At 52.1% G+C, this 5,336-nt stretch overlaps 1 pseudogene; it reads left to right on the top strand.

The window, feature by feature from the left end:
- The first annotated feature begins 420 nt into the window (after window positions 1-420).
- LOC122435938 lies at window positions 421-2,563 on the top strand (annotated as a pseudogene).
- Window positions 2,564-5,336: the final 2,773 nt, after the last annotated feature.

Here is a 5,336-nt window from a genome sequence, read left to right as displayed (position 1 = left end):
AGAACAGTATCGAAACATTTATATTATCTAGGGTGAAACAGATCACCAGCCCAGGCTGGATGCATGAGACAAGTGCTTGGGCCTGGTGCACTGGGAAGACCCAGAGGAATCTGGTGGAGAGGGAGGTGGGAGGGGGGATCGGGATGGGGAATACATGTAACTCCATGGCTGATTCATGTCAATGTATGACAAAAACCACTGCAATATAGTAAAGTAATGAGCCTCCAACTAATAAAAATAAATAAAAAATTAAAAAATAGTAATAAAACTATTAGTCTGTACAACCTTCAAAAATAAAAAAAGAAAGCTGAGCGGCCAGTCGCTGTCCCGCGCACCCTCGCGCGGCTGGCCAGGCTGGCGGGCGGAAGCGCCAGCGCACGGTGGGGCTGACGCGCGGAGCCGGCCGGCAGCTGCGCCGCCATGCCCGGGGACCACCGCCGCATCCGTGTGCCCGAGGAGTCGCAGCCGCCGCAGCTGTACGCGGCCGGCGAGAGCGAGGCGCCGGCCCCTCGCGACCCGCGCGGCTGCGGCCGGTGTACGCGCGCGCCAGACTGCTGAGCCAGGTCAAGGGTTCGGCCTACTTGGAGGCAGGCGGCCCCAAGGTGCTGTGCGCCGAGTTGGGCCCGCGCCCAGCGGAGGGCTGCAAGCGCGGCGGCGGCCCGGCCAGGGTGGGCGGCGAGGCCCCCGCGGCGCTGAGCGGCCGCCTGCTCTGCGACTTCCGCCGCGCGCCCTTCTCGGGCCGCGGGCGCCTTATCCCGCCGGGCGGCGGCGAGGAGCGCGAGCTGGCTCTGGCGCTGCAGGAGGCGCTCGAGCCGGCCGTGCGCCTGGGCCGCTACCCGCGCGCGCAGCTCGAGGTGTCGGCGCTGCTGCTGTGGGACGGCGGCTCGGCGCTGGCCGCCGCGCTCGCTCTGGCTGCCACGGGCGTCGAGATGTACGACCTGGTGGTGGGCTGCGGCCTGAGCCGCGCGCTGGCGCCCGCGCCCGCCTGACTGCTGGACCCCACGCTGCTGGAGGAGGAGCGCGCAGCCGCCGGCCTCACCGTGGCGCTCATGGCGGTGCTCAAGCAGGTGGCCGGGCTGCTGGGCAGCGGGGAGGGCGGCCTGACCGAGAGCTGGGCGGAGGCCGTGCGCCTGGAGTTCGAGGGCTGCCAGCGCCTCTACCCCGTTCTCCAGCAGTGCTTGGTGCGGGCCGCCCGCCGGAGGGGTGCCGCCGCGCCCCTCTGAGCCCGAGACCCGAGCAATGACGGACGCCGAGGACCGAGCCGCCGCTGCCACCACAAGGACCCGCATCGTCGGCCTGCAGACTGCGTGCGCCGAACTGCAGCTGAGACCTGGGAGCACCATAGAGGGTCTGCCGAGGCGTGCTCAGAATAGACGTGTTGGAGCGATTCTTTCCAGACTGCTTCGTTAAAAAAAAAACCTTTCTAATTGAGTTGACTCCCAGCCACGACCCAGTTGAAGGAACCTGCCAGTGCATCTTGACTCCTAAGTTGGAAAGGACTTCCGCTGGACTCATCGGGAAACCTGGAGCTGTTGTCCTGCAAGGGATGGACCCTATGCAGGCCAGCCGGGGACTCTCTCCTGAATAACTGGGCTGCTTTTGAGAGCGGGAACAAGGGGGCTGTGCCTTCCACGTACATCTGAGCCCAAACAAAAACGCTTATAATCGGAAACATTCTTCTGTCGTTTTTGGTACCGACTTTAATGAGTAAGGCTCTTCCGAGCTGGGGAGTGTGTTCTCAGGGCTTGGGCCAAGCATTATCTTTCATGTGTCCTGGTGTCGCCGGTCCACCAGCGAGACGGCACCTGAACTGCCAGGAGTGAGAGTTTCTGGATGCTGGAGATGGAGTCTGGCCATTCTGTAGGGCAGAGGGGTCTCTCTGACCACGAGGGTGGGTTCTGCCGTGAGTGGCTCCTGAGCCCTGCAGGTCTGTGCTCAGGTCTGAATTGGCAAAAGGGCCGCCTGGGGTCCTCCCTGCACCAGCTTGGTGTGACCTGAGCGTGTGTGTCTCAGGGGCCTGCTCAGCTCTAGGAAAGGCTGGCTTGAGGCAGCTGAGAGACCAGAATGAGGCCTGGGGACCACACCAAGAACCCCTGACGGGGGGAAAAACGCAAACTTTATTTGCCCCCAGTGACATAATATATAATTCCAAAGCAGATCTGAAATATCTAGAATCACAGCAGCAAGGAACAAGACAGAAACAAGGCACCTACAGGACCGAGGCCGAGCCTGCTGGGCGAGGGGCTGGGAGGCCATGAAGTCAGAAGAAGGCAACTGGAACTGAAGAAGTGTTAGCACGGCTCCAAAGTGGCCACATGGAAAAACAGGGCACAGACCTGTGGGAAGGGGCAAGTTTGCATCCCATTAGACAGACATTTACAAAACCCTATCAACCCCCAGATGAGAGTCTCCCACATGAGATGGGATGCATACCACACACCATATATGCAGTTCTGTGTCACTGAAGAAACCCAAGTTTAAAAATCTATGTTACTCGTGTATTACCATATGTGAAATAGATGACCAGTCCAAGTTCGATGCATGAAACAGGGCACTCAAAGCCAGTGCACTGGGACAAACCAGAGGAATGTGATGGGGAGGGAGGTGGGAAGGGGATTCAGGATGGGGGGTCACAGGTATACCCGTGGCTGACTCATGTCAATGTATGGCAAAAACCACCAGAATGGTAGAGCAATTAGCCTCCAAGTAAAATAAATTAGTTAACAAGAACAACAACAAAATAAATCTGAGCGCCGAAGAATTGATGAATTTGAACTGTGGTGTTGGAGAAGACTCTTGAGCGTCCCTTGGACTGCAAGGAGATCCAACCAGTGCATCCTAAAGGAGATCAGTCCTGAGTATTCACAGGAAGGACTGATGTTGAAGCTGAAACTCCAATCCTTTGGCCACCTGATGCGAAGAGCTGACTCATTTAAGAAGACCTGATGCTAGGAAAGACTGAGGACAGGAGGAGAAGGGGACAACAGAGGATGAGATGGATGGATGGCATCACTGACTCAATGGCCATGGGTTTGGGTAGACTCCAGCAGTTGGTGATGGACAGGGAGGCCTGGAGTGCTGCAGTTCATGGGGTCGCAAAGAGTCGGACACAACTGAGTGACTGAACTGAACTGAACTGAGGTTATCTATACTGTTTTCCCACTGGAAATTCCTTCATATTGTGAACAATGATTCGTCAGAACAAAATGGTCCACTGAGAATCTTAGGATATAGACTCAGAGTGGCCTTCGATATCTTCTAGTGCGTAACCAGGCCTCACCCCAAATTAGTCTTTTCAAGACTTAACTCTAATGTGATTATATTTGAAGATAGAAAGTTTTGGAGATGAATTTAAAAGAGGTCATGAGGGGCAACATGATCCAACAGGATCAATGGCCTTAGAAGAAGAGGAAAAGAGAGAGAGATCTCTTTCTGCCCACACACACTGAGGAAAAGCCATGTTGAGGACATAGGGAGAACGCAATCATATGCTGCTGCCTTAAACTTGGAGTTAACAGCCTCCAAACCTGTGAGAAATAGATTTCTGTAGTTTAAGCTACCTAGTCTATGATCCTTTTTTTTTTTTTTTTCTTTTTTGACAATCTGAGCTAAGACACCTAGTCTAGGGTTTTCTTAGCTGTGATCTGGAAAATGCTGTTCTGCCTGGACTGTTAGTAGGTGTTGGTTCTATGGTCAAACGCCTTTGAGAATGTTGCATGCTATTAACATCTACTGATAGTTCACTACTTACATTAGACTCTTCAAGGCTTTCAGAGCCCTAGAGTGAGGAAACCTGGTTACCATTGTTGGAGGAGCACCTTTTAACATCTACATCACAGATTTCTTACATGGGGCCTGTGGAAGCCCTGGGGGATTGCTTTTGTTCTTGTTTCACACCTGTCCAGGCCTTGACTTTGCTAACTCCACAGCTACTGAACCAGAATATCTAGGGGCAGAGTGCCCCAGATTACGAATGACTAAAAGCATACAGATTTTTGAGGAGCTGAGTTTGGGACCTACTATTCCAGAACAACACTCTCGTGTTATAGGTGAGGAATTTAAGATCCTTGGAGGGAAATTGCTTGCCCAAGCATGAGCACAGGGCAAATATTTGGACCATTTCCCCCTCCACTATAAATAACCCCTGAGGTTTTTGATAGTTCTCCCAGCAATCGTGATTCCAACTTGTGCTTCATCCAGCCCAGCATTTCGCATGATGTACTCTGCCTGTAAGTTAAATAAGCAGGGTGACAATATACAGCCTTGCCGTACTCCTTTCCCAATTTTAACCAGTCCTTTGTTCCATGTCTGTTTCTAACTATTGCTTCTTGACCTGCACACAGGTTTCTCAGAAAACAGGTAAAGTGGTTTGATATTCTCATCTCTTTAAGAGTTTTCCACAGTTTGCTGTGATCCACACAGGCAAAGGCTTTAGCATAATCAATGAAGCAGAAGTAGATGTGTTTTTTTTCTTTTAATTCCCTTGCATTTTGTGTGATCCAGTGGATGTTGGCAATTTGATCTCTGGTTTCTCTGCCTTTTCTAAATCCAGCTTGAACATCTGGAAGTTCTCGATTCACATACTGCTGAAACCTAGCTTGAAGGATTTTAAGTATAATCTTACTATCATGTGAAATGAGTGCAGTTGTATGGTAATTTGAACGTTCTTTGGCATGCCCGTTCGTTTGGAGTGCTGGATGTCAATTATATCGCAATAAAGCCCGGGGGGAATAAGGACCAAGGTATCCGGCAGACGAATTTTTGTGTCTTAGTTGAAAATTCGCTAGATAATGATGACTTCTGAAATGAATACTAAGTCATAAGAAAAGTAGATGGTTGAAGGAAACTATTGCCTAGATGCTAATACCCTTTCCCTTGAGATGGTACCTATGGAACCCAGGGAGGGGAGAGAGAGGGAAAAAAAGAACTCAGGGACCAATCAGGTGGCTTGTTTCAACCCTGCCTCTCAGCACATAGCCTCTAATTCAGCTTAAAATGGGAAACAGAATCTCACAAGCAGCACAGTTATGGAGACTGATGAAGCAACCCAGAGTGGACTTCCTTCCTTTGAATGGACTCCATGGGGGACTGGAGCTTTGGTACCAGCAGCTGCCCCTTAGGCCCATCCTCCTCCTCAGCGAGTGCAGACGAATTTGGGTAAGTCTCTCCTGGTTCTGAATCTCCCATATTGATTGAGATTCTGAGTTTTATTTGGTGGTGGAGCAGGTTACCTGCCCCCTCCTAGTAGGAAAGACACTAGGGGGAGCCCAGGTGAAACATCTGGGGAATACCCACTCACGGTCTAGATGATCAGTGGGGCTCGGTTGAAAGATACT

The sequence above is a fragment of the Cervus canadensis genome, chromosome X (genome assembly GCF_019320065.1).
Source record: "Cervus canadensis isolate Bull #8, Minnesota chromosome X, ASM1932006v1, whole genome shotgun sequence".
NCBI classification, from domain to species: Eukaryota; Metazoa; Chordata; class Mammalia; order Artiodactyla; family Cervidae; genus Cervus; species Cervus canadensis.
This window is presented reverse-complemented; position numbering and strand designations above follow the sequence as displayed.